Below are 18,562 nucleotides of genomic sequence, written 5' to 3' on the forward strand. Positions count from 1 at the left end.
GAGGGTTCGTCGAGTTCGGTTCAGACTGGAAGTGTTATTCTTCTGCGGGTTGCTTCTAGTTTGAATTTCGTCGGCTCTTAGATATTTATGGAAGCCCGATGCGTTACCATCGGCTTTTTGGAAAATAAACGAAGACACGAAATTGGGGAAACTCGATTTCATTAAAAGGAAGGTTCATTACAAGGAAAGCCGATTTTACAAAGGAATCAATCCTTCGGCTTTTTGATTCTACTCCTACGATACTACTACTACTGTTCGTAGGTACCTAGTACCTACAATGCTTGGGGCTTCGGGCTGGCACATCCCCGCTGCTGTCGTCGTCGCTGCCGTCGTCGTCGTCGTCGTCGCTGCTGAAGGTGCTGCTGCCGCCTTCAGACCCGGAGTCGCTCCAGCCGCCGTCGTCGCCGCTGACCTCCTCTTCGCTGTCCTCCTCGGAGGACCCGAGGAACCAGAAGGGCTTTCCGCCCATCGGCTCGTCGTCATCGGAGGGGGAGTCGATCTCCTCTTCCGAGGAAGAGTCGACTCCGTCCGAAGAGGGGACTTCTTCTTCGTTCTTCTCCGACTCCTCTTGGAACAGGAGCCAGAGGTCCTCTCCTTTAGTCATGGGCTCGTCCTCCTCGGAGGCGACCCCGAAATCGAACTCCTCTGCATCCCAGTGCAGAGGAGCCAGCACCTCATAGGCTGCTGTCGGGTCCCACTCGGGGGTCGGCTCTCGGCTCTCTGGGATGGAGTCGATGGAGGAGGCTGAGAGGGAAGAAGAAGAAGGGGGAGAAGAGGAGGAAGAAGAGGAGTCTCCAAAAGAGTTGGATCCGGAAGAAGAAGAAATCGCCATTGCTGGTGGTGAAGGATTGGGGTTTCTGCGCTACTGGTTTTGGGAAGAAGAAGGAGTTTTGCTGTGGAGAAGAGCCGATTCGGGTGAGATTAAATAGTGAAAAGGTGGAAAATGGATCGGCAGTTTTTGCGTTCTACGAGGAGCCAGTTGCAGAGACGTTGCGTCTTCCTTGGTGGTTGCAATGTGGTTTAATGAACATTAACGGGAAGATGAAGCGACGGATTGGTTTTGGAACTATCATTGCCAAAACCAGGGGGCATGTGTTATCGCCATAAATTAACAGGGTTAATTTATGGGCCGAAATCAAGATGGGCTTAAAGCAAAAGATGAGGAAGGCTTGTAAATCGGCTCCTGCGTGAGCGTCTGGGCCATATTGGCCGTGTATCCTTAGATTCAGTTTAAGGTTAGAGATAGAGTCCAATCGGGACAAGATTAGTTTAGATTGTTTCCCAAGTCTCCGGACTATAAATATGTATCCTTTGTTATTCGTAAAGAGGGCGTCATCACGACTCACAAACAACAACTCTCGGCGCATCGCCACCCCTAACCCTAGGGTATCATCCAAGTAAGTGCCATGCTGCCCTGATCGCTTCTTGCGATCAGGGCAGTATTGTTCTTGCTTTTACCTTGGTATTACTCGTACTGAAGCGTTTTTGATGGCGAGTAGTACTAGTTATCATGATGTTCGTAGCATGGCTTTTAGTAGATTCATTGTGCTTTGTTGCTTATTGTCTGCGAATATCATGTTGTCTCTGTGCAGTCACGTTCCAACCTCTTGCTAGTTCTTATCGCATAGAACTAGTCGCACAGGGACAACGCCCTGCTTCTTTCATGTTTAGTAGATCCGATCTGTTATGGTTTGCTCTTATCTTAAGAGTTGGCATAATATTTGCTAGGTTAGGCCTTGCAAACGGGTTGGATGATCCGGTGGCGTAGTAGATGCTTTATCTTAGCCTTGATAGGGATTGTTCCGGGAATCGGCTCTTGCTAATTCTTAGGCCTCTGTTTTAGGTTGTGGTTTAGTTGTCCGTTACGTTCGCTAGGCCTAGTCACGTGTAGGATGTTCCGATCTAGCAGTGAAGCTGTTACCATCGTGGGTTAGATCAATTAGATTTGACTGAAGCAGTTTTATAATGATTTACTCTATTTATCATATCCGGATACAACCAGATCCTGTCTGACACCGGGACTCGATCGGCTCTTCAAAGCCGATGCAAGAGTCGTCCCGGGGAGCCGACCACGGCTCGGACTTACGTTTACACGTGTCTTTGTATGCAGGAAACTGTTCGGAGCACGTCTGCACCGTCCTGATCGGGTATAGATCAGGTGGCACGCCCGGTTTCGACACCTCCTCCGGGCGCGTGACGGAAATTGCGGGCCGTCGACGAGGGAGCAGTGCCTCTAGCGCCCTAGCGACCTCCCGGCTCTTCGTGTTGCCCGTCGTTGCTCGCCGGTGGGTTTCGGTCGACAACACGTTGGAGGTGGTGCTGTTGCCCGTGGGCAGTACCCAATGACGCGTGCTCGTCGGTGGCTTGGCGCCGCCTCTCCCTCAATCTCTCCAGAGCGGTGCGGGCGTCCTCGCTGGCCCTCACTGTGTTGAGATGAGAGCGAATGTCAGGGGTTCCCCCAACGCAGATAGTTGACTGCTGGGGCTGCGCCGTGGGTATCCTACCGGTGGAGCTGGAATTCGGCACCTTGGGTCCTGGCGCGGCCTTCCGCACCAGGCTGGCCAGCTCGTCCAGCCATTCCCCCTCAGGGGTGCCTGCTCCTACCTTCAGTGGAGGGTGGCGGAGCAAAGCATGCGCCATGGCAAGCGCTTCCCCAGGGAGAATGCTTTCGCGGCTGAGGCGGCTGCGAGCCAAGGATTGACCCCGCCGTGCCGCCCGGCTTTGTGCTTCTGCACAGAAACAGGTGACGCAGGCGTTGGCCGATGTTGTCCCGCCGGACTCGACGGACGAGCGTGATCGTGGTCGACGAGCCCCCAGCCCCCAGACGAAGAGGGGCGCTGGAGAGCCCGCGGCGCGGATGCGCGCATTCGTTGCCGCTCTCGCCGTCGGAACGGTTAGAGCGGTTCGCCATGGATTCCTACGAGGTGGATCTCAGCAGAAAGGAAATCTCACACGCTATCCCCCCTACCTGGCGCGCCAGCTGATGGTGTATGATTACCACTAGCAGGGATTACTGGGAATCCCCATTTAGAGGTTCGGCCAAGGGTATAAACCGCGCAAGGATCTCCCCAAAGGAAGTGAGTTTGAGACGGTGGATTTAGACAGGTTCAGGCTCCCGGAGGTGTAACACCCTACGTCTTAAGGATCTCCCCAAAGGAAGTGAGTTTGAGACGGTGGATTTAGATAGGTTCAGGCTGCCAGGAGGTGTAACACCCTACGTCTTGTGTGTGTGGTGGTTGATTCCTTGATGATCTCGAGTCCAAGCCTAGAACCTTTGTGCTAGTTAGGTCCTGAAAAGATCGGTCCCTTTCATGTCCTGGGATCTTTCCATTTATAAACTACATCTGCCTTCTCTGTTGCATTCTAACTAATGTGAACACACCCTCTGCATGGTGGGCACCGTCTTTCAGACTGCCCTGCCCTCATTAGGCAGGCAGGCATCTTGTCGGGCCCGCTGTTGCAGCCATCTAGGGTCCCACCGGTGTCAGAGCCATCCAGGGTCACCCCAGGAGAGCCCGAGGTGGCCGTAGACGCTGGCCGGTGGGCCCTTCATCCTGAGGCGCTCTGGGGCCTTCTGTTCAATCCGAGCATTCTGGGGCGCCCCTGGGGCGCCCGGGGTAGTGCGAGTGTGGCTACGTGGTGGCCTCCGGGGTCGTCCGGTGGGGTCCGCCCAACCCCAGAGCTTCGTCCGGGGTGGCTCCGGCTTTTACCGCGATGGGGGTGCGGTAAATGGAGGTGGGTCCCAGCCACCATCCACCTTCAAGTCGATGGGACAGGCAGCACAGAGATAAGTTGTACGTCATCTATCATCTTATCTTCTGAGCGCACGGCATCCCCGTAATCATGATGTTCTTATGGGGAAGCCGTGCACCCCCTCGGGCTCTGTATAGAGTCTGGTGGCGAGGCGCCGAACCGCCTGGTAAATATCTTTTTTACCGGGCGGGTGTCTTTGAGGGGAAGGAAACATCGCCCCGGGTTTCGCAAGGCGGGCCAGGCCCGGCCCGCTCTCAGTGGGTGCCCACACCTGGTGTGCGGACGTTCATGGGGCCCACGACCGCGCTCAGCTGGCGCGGTCAGCTAATGCGGCTGGCGGGCCCCGCCCTCCTTAATCGCGCATGAGCCCAGGGTTATAGGGACCCTCGTTCCCATTACACTGACGGGGCCGTCTGAGGAATGCTTGCAACTTTGAATCACTGCCCTGATTTGTTGAGTCCTGGCAATGATCTGTGCTGGACACTGCCAATTTTTTAAATATTTTTCTCGATTATATTAATCTCAGGTTGAATTTTTGTCCTCTGGTCCCCAAAAAATATAGAAAATATATCTGGTGAAAACCACAACTTTCGTGAAAACTCGTGCAAACCACGGCAAAATAGTTGTCTAAATTCACCCAAAAAATGACACATGTAGATGATGTGATGATACACAACTTTGTAAAATATCTTGTCCAAACTCGACTTCGTTTGTAAAACATCTACATGTGTTATTTTTTTAGTGGATTTAGACGATTTTTTTATCGTGGTTTGCACGGGTTTCACCAAGGTTGCAGTTTCCACCAGATATGTTCCAAAAAAGGTATGCATAGAGCTCCACCGAACTTCATCAGTATCATGTAAACGAGTCACATGTTAGACTGTGGAACTTCAAATTCCTTGTCCGGCTCTTGCAGTGGAACTTGCTTTGTGCATTTTGTTAAAACCTGAGAAATTCATGCTTGACAGTATTAGAAGCCAGGCATTTTTGTTCAGATATCGTTGGACGTTGTATTTCTCTTCTTTCTTACTGACATACTTATCAAACATATATTAAACCATCTTTCTCATGTATGTGCGGGGTTAATACTTGATAAAAAAGATCGGAGGCCTGAAGATGGGGAGATATTGGGCTTTCATATGTTATTGGGAAAACCTAGCTGATGAAACATAGGTTCCAGGTTCCGATCTTTTGGTTGTCAGCTCCTCAAATGTTTAGTTACAGTCTGGGAGTGAGGGAGTCACACTATTTGTCTCAGTCATGTCAGGTTCTGGATGCGGTGTGAAATTGAGCAATGATTGCAACTCTGAATCACTAGCCTGATTGGTCGAGTCCTGGAAATGATCTGTGCTGGACACTGTAAATTTGTTCCATCTTTTTCTCAATTATGTCTTATCTTGGGTCGTATTTTCTCTTTGTTCCCCAAAAATGGAATTTATTCTTAATACTAGTATGTTACTTTTGTTAATTTTATAACTCCTTTTATATGAGTAGATAAAATCTAGAAAAATGTCAGTACTGAGTATGCCATGTCCAGATGCTTCTGTAAAAATTTTAGCTCCAGAAACCATGTCTAACAACCTGTACAAATAGGTGATTTTCTTATATTAATCTATTTGCATGATTTTTCATGTTTAAATGCTTTGTTGTTAGATGCTGAAATTTTTACAGTAGAGGCTAGAGTATCTGAGCTGTTCTGCAGTAAATTTTCATCACTAAATCTTGAGTAGATTTTTCTGTTATGAAATTATGAAAACATGCTATGTTTTAATATTGAAAATGAAAACCAAACCTCACACTTATTCATGAAGAAACATAGTTGTGATTACTACTCCATAAATGACTGCACATGGAATGAAATTTTGAGATCATCACTGAATTAACTTTTGTTGTACTACAACTTTATCATGAAGGAAAGAAAATCATATCATGTCATAATAACACATCCTTGCATTCGCATATAGAATCGGTTGATCTCGTTGACGGCGATTACGAATTGGTTCCTTCGGACTCTCTTGCTGCGGCGGGCGTTGATCTTAATTGTACTAACGTAGCACAAGACCTGGGCCAAGCCCCAGAGGTTTCTCTGCCTAACAGTGCCCAAGAAGGCAAGCCCCGGTGCATGATCCCATTATTTTCGCGTTATTTACATCTAACTAATCATATATGTTGTAATAATTTTATTTGCGCATTTATGTATTCTTAGGCGTTGTTCGAAACCATAGATGCATGTCTCCTAGGTACCTATGTTTGTTATCCGGATCTTTTTCTCGACTAGTTGCCCCGCTAACTAGGTACGGTAGAATTCGAGAGGTTTCCTGCCTTTCGCGAGATTATAGGAGTTGACTGACTTTAATTCATGCTGAAATATAAGGACAACGGGCGGGGTTGTGTAGTTGTGATACCCCCCTGGTGTAGTCGAAAATAGTTAAGGTCGCGGTGTGTGGCTCATTTCGTTAAGCGTTTGAAAGTACTAGCCACATGCCGAGAAATATGGTAATCGGTAAGCTTAAGTACCTGATTGGACCGGCGAGTGGAACGACCATTCACCCTCTTGGTAGGAGTAGGTTTTATTTTTTGTCCGGACGTACGGGTGCAGAGTGGTCGGACTCTGTAGTCGGGGAGGGTGACCCAGATCCACGGACTGGAAAGAAAGGGGAACAGTAGCGTGGGCGGGAGCGAAGTCGATCCCTATGCATGTGCGTTAGGTTCCCCTGGTCAGGTTGAAATTCGATTCAGAATCGTCCGCCTCTCACGGCATGAGATTGCTTAACGTTTTCGGTCACATAGAGTAACAAGTGCAACTTAATGATGATAATACTGCTGTATGGTTAAATGATTGCTCTATCATGTTTGTATAGAGTTAGATGCAAACTTAGAACGGATAATTCAACTAGAATATGGTAAAGTTAAAATCTGAAAATAAGGATCAACTCTTAGTGGCATTTTTGGCAAAACAAACCCCACCAACCAAAAAGCCTTGCATGTCTAGTTATCGGACTATGTTATATCCGGTGACGGGTAAGTCTTGCTGAGTATTAGTATACCCAGCCTTGCTTGTGGCACTGTTTTCATGTACTAACTTCGAAGAGCTGATTGCGAGTCTTACTTGGCCGTGTACCTTGCCTCCGGGCTGGTCTGTTGAGTGGGATGACCCTTCAGCTGGTGCTGACCACCCTCCCACTAAGTGACTCTTTTCGTACGGGCTTTATCGATGCGTCACACTTTTCACTAGTAGTCGTTTAGTCCTTCCGCTGCAATAATAAGACATGAATAAATTGTGTAGTTCGGACTTCTGTAGTACTTTGCTACTCTGAACATGGTTTGAAATAAATTTCCTTTCCGCTGCAAACTCTGAGATGTATGAGATGATCTGTGTTGTAATCTCTAGGCTCACCTTCGTGTGAGTGTTGCCTGTGCGATCCTAGAATAGCGTGGCTTTTATCGAGGCTTCACTCGAGAAACTACCGGTGAGTGCCAATTTGGGTCAGAGATGCTTAGCAACAAAGATCAGTGCACCCGGGCCCAGTAGTTTTGGGTGGTTCCGCCACACCAGGGTTCCGGCACCGCGCGCCAAGGTTGCCCCGGCACCTCCACAGCCTCGGGCACCCTCGTAGCCCCTGGCTCCCACGAACTCACCAGTACCACTGGTAATGCCCCTGATCTCACTTGCATTTCTTTTTTTGAACCTGATTGCTAATTGCAGTCTGCACTTGTTGCTGTGAAATTTTATCTGTTGTGATAACTTGCGTGGAAACATGTTTAATTAGACTGCAATTTGCATTTTTGATGACTAATTTGTCGGCAATTCCATTGATTTCTAGATGGTCGGCGACGAGCCCGTGTGGGGTGAGGAGCTCCGCAAGTTTGCCATCTACTGCCAAGACAGCTTGCCCTCTTGCAAGAAAATCGTGTGCCATATGTATGTCTTTGTTGATCACCAGTACCAAAGAAACAAGAACCCCCTCTGATGTGAGTATTGGAAGTTTCCATCGTGTGTTCTGACACTAGTTCTGCAGATTGATTCACACACCGATTTGTTTTGCATTGGATCTACAGATGCTTCTACACTACTCAGACAAGCAAATGATCGGAACAGCGGCTAAGACATCTAGCAGTTGGTGTTTGTAGAGGCTAAGAAAGGTTATAGAGGGCTATAGCCAAGCTAAACCATTTAGGGGTTCTGTAAATACCATGTGTTGAGAAATTGGCGCCCCTAACACCTTCACCTAGACTCTGATACGAGAGACCAACTATATATGAGAACTTAACTCTTTATTCACCATAACCTAGTACAACACAAGACTCTTGCACTCTTTATATCGCTACCCTACCATGACACGAATACACAACATGACAACTTTGCCATCTTTTACTTGAGACCTCTTATGCCATGGTATGGCAAGAGGGGAGAGGAGCACCCCTATTTATATAACTCAATGGCTCATATGATTTTGCCATATGTCCATCTTCTACATAATTTTTTTACAAAATATATAACTCTAGAATTTCCATCATACTTATCTAACCATACAAATATCTAATTTCTAGAGTATTCTATATTTCACCACGAAGCATGGTAACCATGGTTCATGCATACTCTCTAATCTTCTAGAAGCTTCTCACAATTATACATTTTTATTTTAACACCATGCATAAATCTAGCCCTGGGCATTCGGGTAATTCGGGTCGGGTAATTTGGGTATCTAGAAATGCTACCTGAAATTGACTCGGAAAAAGGAATACCCGAAATTTTGGGTACCCGAATTTTCGGGTTCGGGTTTTCCCGAAATACCCAATCAGCTGCCAAATGATTATCTCTCCCATTAGCCAATAAGTAAAAAAGGGGATCAAATATAAAGTAAGATCACCATATCACTATTATTGTACCAATCAAACAAACAAGCAATCGGCAAATCAAACAAACAAATTTGTTATTGGGTTGTTGGGTCAAGTGAGTAGATTAGGCCATGATATATTGGGTTTTCAACAAAGTTTGGATAATTTGGGTACCGAGAGTCAAAACCCGAATTACCTGAATTAAATTCGGGCTTCTTAACTTCCTACCCGATATTGTGGTCGGGTAATTCGGGTTCGGGTAATTCAGGATTGGGTTTGGGTAATTCGGATTCGGGTTCGGGTAATTTGGGATTGGGTTCGGATAATTCGGATTCGGGTTCGGGTTCGGATTCAATTGATGTATCACTCATCTAGTTTCGAACGCGCTGGGCCGAGATCCTGCAAGTGCTGCCTGTGAAGGGCATCTAGGGATCTTTTGCAGTTGTAGTTGTAGTTGTAGTCTATTTTTTTCCTATAGCAAAATAGAATGAGACCGGCCTCGTGAACAGAGGTAATCGTATGTGGAATGCCTGTTTACATGACATCCACGCTGACCATTTTATTATATCAGCTATTGCAGATGTGAAATGTTAGGTCTGATCATTTTGTTTCGTTTACCCTGCTGCACTACTGGAAAAACGCACATTCGTCCGCGGCCGTTAGTACCGGTCACGTCTTTGGACGGTACTAACGTGCAAATTTAGTACCGGGCCAAAGGAACAGTGGCCCTGGGAGCCTATTAGTACCGGCTGGTGGCTCCAGCCGGTACTAAAGTCCGCCACCGACAGGCTCTGACATCCGCCACCGACAGCTAGTGACAGTTTAGTACCGGCTGGAACCACCCGCCGGTACTAAACTGCCGCGAGGAAATTTAGTACCGGCTGGTGGCTCCAGCCGGTACTAAATGTGGCGCGTTAGTACCGGCTGGAGCCACCAGCCGGTAATAATGCGCCCACTATAAATTGTCACCCTTCTTCCTCCCCGAGCCCGAGCCAGTGCCATTTCACCAGAGAAGCTCGAGCTCGAGGTTGTTCTTCCCTTAGAGAGTTGCCGTCATTTGTTCTAGTTTTAGTGAGTGTTCTAGTTATCCAAGTACACCAAAGGTTTGCAACTTCATTCTCTCTTTATTGATAGTCTTTATTCTTCGTTTTATGCTCTATAGTTAGAGAAATTTGTGACTTTTAGAAATAGTGAGGATGAGTATGATTTCTTTGATTTATGCAATGATTTGAGATATATAGAACCGATGACTTGAATGTGGGAGAAGGTTTATTGGCTAGGTTGAATATGAAAAATTTATAGACATATTTTTCAATCATTTTCTATAAATTACAAATGACCGTAGCACATTTTTTATTTTTAGATTTAGATGAGCATGTGGATAGTAGAAATTTTTAGAATGAGTGTAGACAAAACATGTGATTGTAGTAGATATGACCATAATGTGGATAGTTAATTTTTTTATAATGAACTAAAGAAAGAATTATAATAGATTTTTTATTATGAATTGATTATTTTGACACTCTAATGATGTATTTATTCAGGCTCACAATGAAACTATCTATAAGCTAAAAAAATCTTTATTTCGAAACATGTATACGTCGTTAATCTCCATCCAACAGTGATGACACTACCTTTCGGGGATACACTATGCGCTATATGGACGTCGCGAATCGGCTGGTCGCATCACCAGCACTTCCGATTGATACGAAGACAGCATTTGACGCAGTCAGCATGGCCGTTGTTGCACTGAGAGCATATCAACGAGCACACTGCCTGTGCCAAGTGCTATGTTCCTATTAACCGGAAATGTTGGTGCTGCGACTGGCCGATTGGTGACATCCTTGTACCGCACCGTGTCCCCCCGAAAGGCATTGTCATCACCGCAGGGTCGAGGTTACCGACATATACATTTTCCGAAATAAAGTTTTTTTCTTCTAGATGGTTTCTGGATATTGAAAAGAGTGTTCTCCTGGAACTGAAGGGTGTCAAAATAATTAGGAGTTATAGAGATTTATTTCAATTAATTAGAGATTTCTCTCAATTAATTTATTCAGGTTTTTTTGATTGAGAATTAATGTGATTTTGCATTGTAGTTCAAAGACACTTACTAGCAAGTGTGAAATATAAACGAAGTAGTGTTGCTATTGGGGCATTAGTCACATTGTGCCTGCTCTGTCACAGCTCTTTCTAGACCCTTCATTATGTAGATAGGGTGAGGTCAAGACCGACGAAGAATAAGGACTTAGAGAGAGCTGTGACGTAGCACGGCACACAATGATGATTAATACCTCAATAGCAACTCTAATTTCATTACATTTCAGACTTCATTGTAAGTGCCTGTGCAATTCGAATATGAGGATATAATGATGTACATATTTACATTGTAATTGTAAGAGTCTTTTCAATCAATTTGCAAATTAATGTGATTTATTTTAATTAATTTATTCAGATTTTATTGTAATTGTAAGAATTTATAATGTTGTAAAAAATAATAGTGTTTTCCAGTAAAATATGGCTTCAGCAACTGGAGGGAGTGGCACCGGTGGGGGTGATCGTTGTGGAATGTATGTGTCATGGAATAAAATGTGTATGTGTTGTGGAATCTATGTATGTGTTGTGGAATGCATCGTTTCATATTTGTTATGCATTTAGTTGCATTATTTTGGCACTCTAATGATGTATTTATTGGGGCTCATATGGAAACCATCGAGAAGTTTAAAAAATATATGTTTCGGATCATGAATATGTCGTTAACCTTGATCCTTCGGTGAAAACTCTGATATTTGGGGCTAGAATCAATATCCACGATGCGGTGGGTATATATGAGGACGCGATGAAGGAGTACGGTCTTGGTCCCAATAATGAAATCCTCGATGGTTTTAGAGGGAGTGACCCTGAAACAAAGCCTTTGCAACATGTATTTATTAATTTGGACTTCTAAATTGCAGTATATAAAAATTGCAGGAAGGGATCCTAGCCCGTCTCCGAGGTCACCGCCAGCTGCTCAAGGGTCTCTGAGGCCCAGTGTGGATCCACTGTCACCGCCCGCAGCCCAGGACCCCAGCGTTAGTCCATCGCCGTCACCAGCCGCTTTCGGGGAGCCTAGTGTTAGTCCGCCTCCACCATCTCCTCGCCTCGCAAAGAAGAAGAAATCTGCTTGGTTGCCGCCACCGCCACCTCCAAGATATAAGAAGACCCAAGAATGAATGAAGAAAGAGAAGCCCGTGCCAGAGAAGTCAGGTTACGAAATGACTCCAGAGGAATTGGATGCTTGGGTGCAAGAAGACGTGCGCAAGCAGTTGAAGCCAAAGAAGCCTCCGCCAAAGGAACCAGTGGATCCGGCAGCGAAGAAATTCTATCTATCCATGATGTGCCAACCAAAGCCTCCACTGATGTCGGACTACGACCGCTCGATTACAAAATCATGGGAGAAGAAGAGTAATCAGAGGTACAACCAAGTCCCCCAACTCGGCGAACAACCCAAACAAAGCGTACCCCCTCTAGTAGTGCTTTCAAAAGAGGATGAAGCTACTGCTGAGTTTGTCAAGGAAATGAACCTCACAAAAGCTCGGCTCCTAGGTCAGGAAAAAATCCCGGTTCACCAAGGGGCAGGAAGAAAGCCATTTGTGCTGGGGAACCTCTGATGTGGCCAGAGTTGATTGACACCCTACCAACAAGAATGCGTGAGTTACATCAGTGGTACTTGAAAGCATGTGCAGAGGGGTATATAATGCTAGCTGCTCGAATTAAACATACCTATTTCTATCGGGGAATGGATGACATTTGGATTGATTTTGACCATTTTTTGTTTCTATTCCATCAAGATGCCCTAGACAAGTCCCTCGTCAGTGTATGGTCTATGTAAGTGTTTTCTGTCAATTGTATACTCTAGCTCTACTAAATCGTTTAGATTTCTCATTCCCTCCTTTTATTTGTAATCGTGCAGGATGAAAATGCAAGAATGCCGGAAGAGCGGGATTTACAACGTTGGCTTCATGGATCCGAATGTTATACATGAGGAGAGTGTACGCCAATATCCTAATCGGACCGAGAATATTTAAGTCATGTCCTTGGAAGGGCAGCACGATCGCACATTCATTCTGTTGCCGTACAACTTCAAGTGAGTCCTTACACTTTTTGAGTCACTTCAACTAGCCAATAAGTGTATATATCTAACATTTCTTGTATCCATATGTATGTATCAACAGTTTCCACTAGATCCTACTTGTGATAGAAATCGATCGGTCCCGAGTTACTGTGTGGGACTCCTTGAAGAAGCCACCAGAATTATATCAAAATCTCGTAGACATCATGCAAAGGGCATGGTCTCGGTTCCTCAAAACACAATTATGAGTCGCGTCAACACCGACTGAACTTGAATTCAACCATAACAAGCCGGTACGAATATCGCACATCTATTTTCATTTATTCAAACAGCATGAATATTTCATAACATGTATATATGTATATATGTATATAGTGTTTGAGACAGAACCAAGGAACCAACCTTTGCGGATACTACGTATGTGAGCACATGCACTTTTTTTGCAGAGATACCAAGAGGGTGACATAAGAAAACTTCGAAGTACGTATAACATTAGTAACAATTTCTTGTATCTAATTCTATGCAGGTACTAAACTAAACTATTGGTGTTTATTTGTTGTTAACAGATTTGGAATATGAAAGAGAACCTCATCGAACCGGAAAGAATCAGGGCAATTCAAGAAGCACTCTGTGGATTCCTGTTGGATGAGGTGATAAATCCAAAAAGTGAATTTCATTCCGATCCAATGATAAGTGTGGCTCGAGCTGATAAACTAAACAAACGCCGCAAGAAGGATGCCGGTGCCGATGACGATGTAGATGATTAGAATTATTGAAGAATTTGTCGGAAAAAAACTTATGAGAATTCATACTTGTAAATATTATTGTCTTTTATCCATGTATGTATATAATTTCTAACATTTCTTTTATCCATGTATGTATATAATTTTTTTTATTTGCTTTGCTCCATATACAAATACGAATTCTAGATACGAGTACGAGTACAAATACACAAACCGCTGCGAGTACGACTACTAATACTAATTAATTGAAATTGAAAGGAAAAGAGAACAAATATAAGTGCGCGTGCACTTAGTACCGGAGGAGCGGTACCGGTCGGGAAACCGGTACAAACCGGGGGTTCCCGACCGGTACTAATGAGAGATTTTCTAGCAGTGCTGGCAGGCTTTCAAGGCTTAACCTCTGTTATGAAAATGAAGTGATGTGGCTCTTGTTAATAAAGATGATATAATGCTCTAGACTATATCAAGACTAATACTAATATCCAGAATCTGCTACTGTTTGAAAAAGTCAACGTCAACTGTCACATGGACCAAAAACAGATTAGAGTGTGGTAGTGATCTGAAATAGCAAATTTGAAAATAAAACTCATCTTTAATTATACGTGGAAGGCCTGTTTGCCTGACCTCCATGCTGAGTTGCTGACCATGCAAATTTGAAAGCATCATAAAGCAGTACTACACAGGTAAAATCCTAAACAACCATGCAAACATTGGAGTTCAAAAAAAAAAACCATGCAAACATTGATATCAGCTCAATCATTTGGCTGCGATACAAAGCAGTTAATATGTCCTGTAGTATCGACAATGCAAAAAGAATTTGGACATGGATATCCGTGTTGAATAGAAAAGCTCAAATCACTTTATTGATAGCTCATTTCATCTTCATCTTTGCAAGATTGAGTGTAATCCACATGGGAGTTGGCCAGTTGGACCTGAGGAGTCACAAGTTCATCCAAGCTGTTGGTTTCCAAGTTGAGTATCCCTATGTCTCGACGATTATTCTTGAATCCATAAATATACATGAAATTATATATTGTCCGTAAAGTAGGCATGGTTTGCCTTTAGATGAGGATGGTCTTTGGCGCTGAGGCAAAGAGATTCCTTATGCCCAAGAAACAACACATGATCATTCAGGCATTTAAATTCCTCAAGTTTTTTTTTTGCCCTAGTGTCAACCTTTTTTATTTTAATTTCATTAGTCACACGATCTGCGGAGCCAACATTTGCATCCTCCTCAACCTCAACTATTCTCTGAACATTCAGCAGATCACCCCACGGAGCGTGAACGATGCATGTGCAGTCAATCATGTCATTCAACATCATTCCCATAACTATTTTCCTCATGATCACAGGGCCATCAATATCAAAGGCATGGATTGCTCCCATCAGAGTGATAGCGTACAATAAGCCATCACTGTAACTGCAATCCTCATAGGCAGTGTACAGGGGAAGCCAAATCCACTTGCCATCTCCGGCCCTCGAAAATGAGAGCTGGTTATCCGGACTATGGATGAGCGCAGCAATATAGCTCCCTTTGGACGTCTCAGGGAACACAAAAGCTTTTATACTGGAGATATTCCCGCAGCTCGGCAAGAGCATAGATTCTCGGTTCGTGATAAATATATCAAGGGTGGCAAATATATCCATCAATATATCCTGATGAAGCTTTGGCATTGATGGCGGTCAACGTGGCCGTCTTCTCTGAATTTCTAAGTAAACCTGTAAAGTGACAAAGTGTGACACCCTAGGTGTTTAATTTGCTAAGTGAACTTCATAAAACAAGTTTCATGCATCGTTAATTAAGAAAAACTGGAATTAAATGCATGTGTGTGTGTGTGTGTGCATGTACTTGAGAGCAAGATACATCTCTTATGTGATGCAAATATAAATGTTCATACACACCATGAAATGACACAAGAAATGCATCTGTATAAACCCTAATACATGTTTATATATTTTCAAGAGGAGTCAAATGCAAATTTAATAGGGTCACATGAAATGATGAAATAATTTGAATATTGGCAAACAGATTTTGAAAGTAATTTGAAAACCGTAGCTCAAATGAACTTTTGCCTAAAATCAAAGTTATAGGGTTTTGCAAGTTAAACAACTTTTATGTTCAAGGATTTTCATGTTGCCATGCAAAAGTTGAAGAAAATTTGAATTCAAAATCGAATAGGGATTATTAGGAATTTAAATTTAACTCTCGATCTGATCTTCAAACGAGTTTATGCCTAAAACAAGATTTGTAAATTTTGAAATTCTCTATAAGTTTTCTGTTCAAACTTTTTCGAGTTTTGATGGAATTTAAAAAAAAAATCATGGTCAAAATGGTTGACTCCTTCTCTCTCTACCCTGTTTCCCCTTCCTCCCATGTTCCTGCGCCTAAGGATGGAATCGGATCGAATACGCATGGAATCGGATCCGAATAACACTTTTTACCACATTTTAACTCGGATACGGATTCGGATGTTATCGGATACGATGCAAAACGGATATCTCGAATTCAGATACAGATTTGGATATTTACTTGATTTGGAACATAGTTATATTCATTTGTTTTATACAATAAGGATTAAAGTATGTAACCGTTATAGTTGAGAAAAAGACATCTCATCAAAACATATTAATCCATAAATATTTAAATAGTTAATAATATAAAGATATAAAATGCAAATGAATAAATATTTTAATGGAAATATCAATAGTTATAAAGAATAAATGGAATAAAGTATATTTATAATTTTATCAATAAGTGGATAAACCAAAGTAAATTAAAATCAATATGATTATCCATATCAAAATATAGTTAATTAAATTGAAATTAATTAAACTTAATCTTTTTATATCATTAGTAATATTAAACCTAGTAGCACATGTCATTTATTCGTGATCACTCTTAAATAGTTCCACTAAATACATTATTGTTAATACTAAAACTAATATATCATTAATCATTAGTTATATATATAATTTTTAATAGTTTCCTATGTGCTTATTCTTATTCGAATACGGATGTTGCGGATCTTGTCGAATACGGATGTGGAATCGGATAGAGAAAAATAAAGAAAAACAAAATCGGATATATCCACTTTGATACCACGTTACAATCGGATATGGATACGGATATTCATATCATGTGCGGATACAGATATTCCCACCCTTACCTGCGCCAACCGAAGCTCAGAGCTCGACGGCCACCTGGCCATGGATGCCTGACCGGCGCTCGGGGACAAGCCTGTGGCCGGCTCGCCCTTCCTGGCACGGCAGCACCGCCCATCCTCACCTCTGCCCGCGCGCCACGCGGAAGCCGAGCTCTGCCGCGCACGCCACCGGTGACGACCGCTCAAGGCAAAAGCATTGCATATATAGATAGTGGGTTAAGTATATTCATAGTCTGGTAGGTCTTGCTGAGTATTAGTATATTCAGTCTTGTTTGTAGTTTTGTTTTTAGGTGACACTTTTGAGAACATAGTTGCTAGTTTGACCTGGCCGTGTACTCTTCTCCTCTGTTGGTCGGTGGAATAGGATACGACCCCGGCCAACGATGATAATGCTGAGTGATATCATGTACAGGCTTCATCGTGACATCATGTACAGGCTTCATCGTGACATCGTGTATCATCAACTAGTTTAACTCGTTTTATTTTCCGATGTAAATCTGAACTCTGAACCACTTTATGATTACACTTCAAGTACTTTCCTAAATCTTGAACCTGGTTTGTAATATTTTATTTATGTTTATCTTTCGCTATAAAACCAAATTCTAATGTACTTGCTGTTTTTTTTCCAGAACTTGTTGAACTATCTTTTATGCACTTTTAAACTCGATCTGTAATATGTAATATATTTCAGTATACGACTTTGTTATGTAAGAATTGATGCAATATTATAATCTCTGGTCCCACCTTCATGTGGGTTATGTTTGCTTTGCCGATCCCGGAAGGTAAGTGGTTTTTATCGGAATTTTACCTGAGAGATTGCCGATATGATTTCGTCTGAAGTGCAAGTTGAATCTAATTGCCTTTGCGATAATGATTAGCGCACTTAAACTGATTTTGTCGGCAGTTCTGCCACGCCAAACAACTTGGGCAAAACTCTAAGACCAGAGATAACAGATTTCTCGGGTGTACAGCCACACTCCAAAGGCTCGTAATCCCAGCTTTGCTACGTGTCTCCATCGGAAGGTCCGCAGGAACGCTTGCAAAGCTGCCGGCTTTGATGGAGCTGACACAGAGCGTCACCAGGATGCATTTTCCTCGGAGGTAAGACTGAGGCCAACAGTGCGAGGCAAAAGCATTTTTACCTCGCGCTCGCCACTGTACGTGTTTGGTTCCTCCTCTAACAGACAGAGCATCGCGGGAGGCAAATTGCTTACGGAGGAGAGAGGGGATGCAAAATTGCATCGCCTCTCTCCTTAAAGGCATTCGAGCCACGGAAGGGGAGCGGAGCTCCGGCGGCGGCGCCGTGCTGCTGCCGTTCCACCGCACCGCCCCGCCCCTTCGCTGTCGCTACACCCATGCGCGCGCGCCGCCGCTTCGCCTCGCTGCAGCTCCGCCGGGCCGTAGCTCCGCGCCGCCGCCACTTCGCCTCGCTGCAGCTCCGCCGGGCGCGGGCTGCGACGCCGCGTGCGGGCCTCGCCACCGCACGCCGGCTGCCCCGCCTCGCCTCGACGGCCGGATCCAAGGGCAAGGAGCAGGGCGGAGGCCGCCAGGTCGCTGGAGCTTGCGGAGATAGGTGCTTGCCGCAGGGGCCGCCGCCGCCGCACCGGAGCCGCGCCGCTCGCCGTGGAGGAGGCTAGGGAGGGAAGGAGGTCGCGCCCGCCACCGCTTGGAGGTTGCGAGGGAGGCGCCACCGGCCTGGCCGCCATGGAGAGGGATGGCCTGGCCGCCATGGATCCGTGGAGAGAGAAGGGGAGAGCGCGGAGCGGCGGCGAGCGCTGTGCACGCCGCGCCTCCTCGGCGCGCTGCGGCTGGTGCTGCTGCTCCGGTGAGCGCTCGGCCCGATTCGCTAGCCCCGCGCCTTGGACGCCGCTGTGCGAGCTCGCCGCAGACCGGCCGCCGCGCGCCGTGCCGTCCGCCTCGCGCCTCCCGCGGCGGCTTGGTGGCATCGGACTCCT

The sequence above is a fragment of the Panicum virgatum genome, chromosome 3N (genome assembly GCF_016808335.1).
Source record: "Panicum virgatum strain AP13 chromosome 3N, P.virgatum_v5, whole genome shotgun sequence".
In the NCBI taxonomy this organism is placed as follows: domain Eukaryota; kingdom Viridiplantae; phylum Streptophyta; class Magnoliopsida; order Poales; family Poaceae; genus Panicum; species Panicum virgatum.